Raw genomic sequence first — 7,161 nt, 5'->3', positions numbered from 1 at the left:
AGAGAGAGAAAGAGAAGAGAGAGAAAGCAGAGAGAGGGCAAGAGAGAGAGCGTTAATTCAACGTCTTGATAATACAAGTGCCGCAGAGCGACAGCGCTCACGCTGGACCGGGCAGGTGTTTCTGATGCTAAACGTCACTGGCAAAAGCGAAATGAAGAGCACCCTCCCAATGACAGGCGTTCGCGCTCAGAGGCATATATCTAGATACTACTAATACAGATCTAACATCATAATAGCTAGGGCTTTATGCTATACCGGTAGTACAGTAAAAAGATACAGCTGTGTAACTTTAATGACTTCGCTATATTAACATGTTATCATGGAACATGCATCGAGCGCGAGCGTAGGTGGTGGCTGGTGGGGGTAGAGTGGGGAGGGCGGATGGAGGGGGCTCTCATAGCAAAAGCAGTTGCCCGGCGAGATGGTGTTTCGTGCAAGTGTGCAATCAATAATCAAAGATGGCATCACCCTTCGTGCGTGATAACCTCCACTCCATTGAGTTTGCTGAAATCCAAGTATATTCAGGCAGGTGAGAATTTCGCATTCAGGCTGTGAGTTAACACATCTGCATTGCAGGTTGCCAGGCAAAATTATTATTGAGAACAGTGCTAGTTCACCGCCCAATGCATGCGTAATGGGCTGCCCCCAATGTTTTTGCCTACCCACGCGAGCATTCAAAGGGGGTTGCATTACAGTGTGCTAATACAGGGTGCTACTCAGGGTGGCTAATACAGGACTGCTTTAGAAAAATAAATATGATTTAAGGAAAGCATAACCTTCGTTTAATAAAACATTTGCCTTTGCATTGAACTGGTGCAAAACTAGTAGCGCTCTACATCCAGCAATAGGCAAAAGCAGTTCAAGTCCTTTGTTAAGCAGTCAACAAATGCTATGTTTAACGCCTCCTCTTGAGGGTCAAAAGTTTATTCCGACACTTACTGGGCACTCTCGGCATGTCAGGCGGAAGTACATTGTTTATGGTCCTTTTAATAAAGCCATAAAAATGGTAGGTCAGCCGCTGAAAGAAAAAAAGTGTTTTTCCACATCGCTCCGTCAGACCATGTCTCAGAAAATGTAATAAAATCTGCCCTGTGCCCCATTGAGACCTTTGACCGTGTGATCTCGACAATTTTCGGCAGCCGTGATGGCTTTTCCTGACCAATGATGCCTATACACCGACTATCACTGTTCAAATATCTTTAGTTTGATGAGGAGTGTAACTATGGCGCAGAGTCAAATAGCAGATGAAAGAGTGAGAATGAAAACTAAACTGTAAACTGGCATTTAATTATGCAAATGGCGAAGAGACATTTCTATTGTTCCATATATATCGGATCCTCTAAAACCTTAGCTCAGAGTCATCCGCAATCGCTAACGCAATGAGCGCTATCATATTGTTACGTTCTTTCTCCCTTTATAAAAGAATTAAACTTCAAAAAACTTAATTACCGTTGACCGTTTACTCACAAACAAACATTCACAGAGTCTCGACCGAAGAAAATCTTGCTTCGATTTTTAAGAAGTGAAATAATACCGTTTTAATCTTGAGTACATTAAATTAAATCAGTCTTGCAATGCTTACAAACTGTCTTGACGTGCAATCCTAACACAACTTTTTAGATAAAATGAAAACTCGAATTGAACTTGTCATGTTGCTACTTTGGGCATAATGATTGGTGCATCTAGCACTTGGTACTGTCTGCAAGCAGATTAAGTTGACGCGGTTTGTAACCTTCCTGCACATCTCGACAACAACCACTGGAGCTGCGTGTCGGATGTCTTCAACTGCAGGTGGTGGTCTTGGTAAGGACTGCCTGATTATTGCCCTGTCAGCGTCGCAGTGATGCATGCTACAGTCATTGAGAACTCGAATTGTATGCCGAGTGTGTCACGCAGAATGTCCTCGATACTCCTGCACATACCCGTAGCTGGCTTGCCCTCTGCCGTGTTTTTTAGGTAAATGACAGTGGTTACGGCCGCAGGATCCTTCGCGGATTCCGTTTCGACGTTGTAGCGATCGTGTGACAGCCTCTTTGTTGTAGCTGTACCTTGTTTGCAACTCCTTTCGTCGCTGTGTGCGAAGGTGGCAATACGAACAGTGTCACCCACCGTGAGCGGTTCTAGGTTTCCCTTGCGCAGCACACGATTGTAATAGAGACGCGCTGTTCCGCCTTTAATGAGCCTCTAATTGACGAGACACAGATTTCGGAATTCTGTGTTTTAGTAGAGTTGGCCTCATTGCAGTAGCCGTTTGAGTGCGACGGTCATTAACGGTTGAGCTGGACTGGACTGTCCATACACGTGCGACGGGGTTATTGCGAAATTCAAGTAAGGATGGCAGTCTTTGAAAAGCTTGGGCTAGGTGCATAAGTCTTTAGCTGTCTTCAACAGCCTGTTGCGCCTTCCGCATGATTGTGCTTTGGGTCGGTATTCCCTGGAGATTGTCACCACATAATCAAAATCCCCCATTCTTCTCCGCGAATCTGCGAATTCCTCCGCGATGAATTGTGGGCCGTTGTCGCGATTACCTGTGTTCGGGTACACCGTGCGCGTACATAACTGAGCACGCAACTATTCTTATCAGAGCCGTCGACGACCTTCGTAATGCTGGGAGAATAGTCAACTTACCAGAAGTTGAGAAATCGTGCCACGGTCATGAGTTAGATTTTTTTCGCGCGGCGCCGAGCCCGGCGGGGACCGCCCGGGCCGCCCTCCATGTAATTGGCGAACAGATCTACACCACCAACCTTGTGACAAACGGTTGGTTCGGGGATATGTCATGAGGAAATGAGTCCTTCTGGTCTGCTGATGTGTTTTTTTTTTTTCGTAGGTCCGACAGCTCTCACACAGGGGCCGACTGATGTACGTCGCGAATCTCAGGCATTCATGTTGGGGCCCAATAATACAGTTTTCACGGGCCCTTCGGAGACAACTTCGATGGCCAACCGTGAGACCGAGTGAATTTTGAGGTTATGTCGGAAGCGCAGTGACCTTCGGTATCACTATGCGTTAGCGCTCGAAATACAATCCAGGCCTGCACTACGAGTTCGTCACGCAGATTGGTAGTAAGGGTCTGAACCTAGCCCTAAAGCAGTCATAGAGTATTTTTCAGGCCAGGCCATGTAGGATCACATCGCTGTAGTACTTCAGAGTCTCATCCTTCGCTGTCTCCCGTTTGATTCTTCTTCGTAGACGTGCATCCGTGATTGGACAATGTCTTTGAGGCCATGTTTAATGGCTCTCGTAGTCAGAGAGTTCTGATCCTTGCCAAGTTGAGCATCTTTGTCTACCAAGAAAGCGCGACTGAGAGTGTCCGCTAGGTGACATTGACTATTCCAGGCGGGGGGGGGGGAGGGATGAAATAGACATTACTGTGTACGTTGTATCTCTGTAAACGTAGCAGCATTCGCTGTAACCCGCTTCGGAGCGGTAATGAAGAGACTTCTTAGTGATGCATTTTTCGAGAGGTTTGTGATCTCTCTGGACGGTTACCCTGCCTACCGTACGTGAGTAGTGGTGGAAAATACTCGTCGAGTAACCGAACACCGACTGCAAGGAGTTCTTTGCTCATATTTGTGGCATAGCGCGTTCTTACATCTGTGAGTTTGCATCGAACTGGCGAATGCACCGGTTGACCATTTTGAAGCGAGAGCGGCTGCAAGTCCTTTTTCCGATGTAACAGTTCACATTGTAAGAGTGCAGCTTCTTTCCTTTGGCATTAAAGTAAGCGCAGTAGCTGGTTGCGTAAGTCAACCAAGATCGTTTTAATCTCGCAGGCACAGGCGTCATTTGAGAGTGTGTTTCCAGCCAAGCACCGACTCCATGGTCCTTGGCTGTTCACGGCTTCCTTAGTGTTCACAATGGTCCTCAGTCCAGGTAAGAACTTACTCAGGTAGCGTCACAAATCCCAATGAATCGACGCACGCGAAAGCAACATCAGTCGGTTCCGGCATCTCTGTGACTGCTTTCACTTATTCCCGCGGATCTGCTTGAGACCTTAGCTGTGATTAGGTGCGCAATGAAGCGAACTATCTTTGTGTCGAAGTCGGAAGTCTTTTGCGCCTTTTGAGCTGCCGGCGAAGCGGGTGTGATACAGATTTATAGTGTACCGGACATTTTCGCACGCATGCTCGGCCGTACGCAATGCTATCATGAGTGATTTCGTAAACGCGGACGCTCGTGATAAGGAACTTTTTGTCAGGGCTGTCCATGTGCGTCCGTGATTAGTACGTGTGTTGTACTCCATTTTCATGTTTAGTCCGTGGCCGTGGTTACACCGCTGACACCTCCATTTCATCTGGCGTCCAAAACATATGGGCCGCACAAATGTTTACGTCATCGCTTGACTCCTGGATGACATTTACGGCACGTAAATGAATATCAACAACCGATTTCAAGTCTTGCTTGTAATGTAACCAGCAGTGATATTGGACAAACTAATACGCATTTGGCTATTAGGTTATGTACTTATTAACTACACAAGGTGCCAGTTACTCTAGCATTCGTCAACATTGCATAATCAATGGGCCTAGTATGCCTTTAACTCACGGCTGCTGTTGCAGAATGGGACTATATGGGTGTCTCTAGGCATTCTCAGACTGTACCTCTAAGGCCTGAGAAAAAAATATGTTTGTTTCCGCTAACGAGCTGAAAAAAATTGGACACGGTAGGCAGGCAACTTTTTTTAATCAAATATTTTTAATTTTTTATTATATTCTAACAATACTTGTTTTATACTTATAACAGCCCATATAATGACTTCAAAGTCAAATCATTGCATTCACCGATCGATATCACGATGGGATTTGTTTTATTTTTTAAAAATATTTTTAACATTTAAAAAAAAATTTGTTTTTGGCCGATCACAATAAAAAGTTCCGACACAGCGGTTTAAAATGGACTCGGTCAGGTTAGCGGAAACAAACGTCTTTTTTTAGGCCTAAACATTAACTCTCTACCCAAACCTTATCCCAACACAAATTCTGACCTAAAGGGGTGGACACACTAGCCGAGTTTTCGTGCGGTCGAGCCGGCCAGCTCAGCCGCTCTGAGTCTGGAGCTCTGTGGACACGCTACGCGGCTGAGCCGGGCGACTCTGTGGATTTTCAGCACGCTTCATCTCGCGCCATCTAGATTGATAGTCACTTGATTGTAAATGGCACCGTCCCGTGAAGCAAAAAGAAAAATAGCTATAACTTTTTCTACTTTGTTGCTCCTACGAAAAAACCGATGCCGAAGGAAGAGGTGGGAGAATCGGGTTGCGTGGGACAAGACGTGGATACTGCGCCGCCAATCGCACGGCGTGTATAATAACTTGGTCAAGGAGCTGCCAGAGGAAGATGTGGGGGATATAGATCCTATATGCGAATGTCGCCAGGCAACTTTCAGAAGTTGTTGGGCATCGTTGGTCCGCGGATCACGAAGGAAGACACTAGATTGTGGCTGGCAATTAGCCCTTAACAAAGGCTGGCATTGACGCTAAGATTTTTGGCTACAGGTATGTTGAAAAGCTGTTAACTTTATGACATATGTAATGATCATGTATGCACAGTCAAAAGTGAAAGGAGTGTAGTCAATGTACTAGTAGCATTGTACGGTACCGTCCTGATTCGTCGTATAAATCAAATTTCTTATTTTATTTGTCATCAAGGATGCAAAATTCTACGACCCGACTGTACAACTGGTGCCTGGGCAAGTGCCTGTACTCCCCGTCAACATTTACATTTGGATCCGGGTGTAGACATGACATATGTAGAATATTTTGATAATTGATCTTAATCAATAATTTCCATTTATTCTTGCAGGTGAATCGTATCACAGTCTCAGCTTTTCATACAGAGTGGGGCGCAGTACAATATCACTCATAGTAGATGAAACTTGCACAGCCCTATATGATACAATGAAGAACGTCTATATAAAGGTGATTGTTTTATTGCAAAAAAAATGATCGTCTGATAGTACATGATATTTATCAGGAGTAGATAATAGGGAAGGAGTGTGACATCAATAAACAAGGGAAATTCGTCATTTACTAGCCTTATAACTGTGCAACTGTAGCCTCACATCCACAATAGCAAAAGCAGTTCAGTCCTTTGTTAACAGTCAACAAATCTATGTTTAACCCTCCTCTTGAGGGTCAAAAGGTTATCCGACACTTACTCTTCGCATGTCAGCGGAAAGTACATTTTATGGTCCTTTCAATAAAGCCATAAAAATGGTAGGTCACCGCTGAAAGAAAAAAAGTTTTTCAATCGCTCCGTCAGACCATGTCCTCAGAAAATGTATAAAATCTGCCCTGTGCCCCATTGACCTTTGACCTGTGATCTCCAATTTCGGCACAGTGATGGCTTTTCCTACCATGATGCTATACACCGACTATCACTGTTCAAATCTTTAGTTTGATGAGGAGTGTAACTATGCACAGAGTCAATAGCAGATAAGAGTGAGAATGAAACTAACTGTAAACTGGATTTATTATGAATAGCGGAGACATGTTCTATTGTTCCTATATATCGGATCCTCTAAACTTAGCCAGAGTCAACGCTACGCATGAGCGCTATATATTGTTACCTTCTTTCTCCTTTATAAAAGAATAAACTTCAAACTAATTACCGTTGACCGTTACTCAACAAACAAACATTACAGAGTCTCGACAAGAAAATCTTGCTTCCGATTTCTATAGAAGTGAAATATACCTTTTATCTTGAGTACATTAAATTAAATCAGTCTTGCAATGCTTCAAACTGTCTGACTCATCTAAACACAACTTTTTAGTAAAATGAACTCGAATTAACTTGTCATGTTGCTACTTTGCATAATGATTGGTTCATCCTAGCACTGTATGTCTCACAGATTAAGTTTGACCGGTTTGTAAACCTTCCTGCCACATCTCGACACAACCACTGGAGTGCGTGTCGATGTCTTCAACTCAGGTGGTGGTCTTTTGGTAGGACTGCCTGCGATTATTGGCCTGTCAGCTCGCAGTGATGCATCTACAGTCATTGGAGAACTCGGAATTGTATCCGAGTGTGTCACCAGAATGTCCTCATACTCCTGCACATCCCGTAGCTGCTTGCCCTCTGCCGATTTAGGTAAATGACGTCGGTTACGCCGCAAGATCCTTCCGGATTCCGTTTCGACGTTGTACGATCGTGTGGACAC

Source organism: Priapulus caudatus, unplaced genomic scaffold (assembly GCF_000485595.1).
Source record: "Priapulus caudatus unplaced genomic scaffold, Priapulus_caudatus-5.0.1 Scaffold1076, whole genome shotgun sequence".
NCBI lineage: Eukaryota > Metazoa > Priapulida > Priapulimorpha > Priapulimorphida > Priapulidae > Priapulus > Priapulus caudatus.
This window is presented reverse-complemented; position numbering follows the sequence as displayed.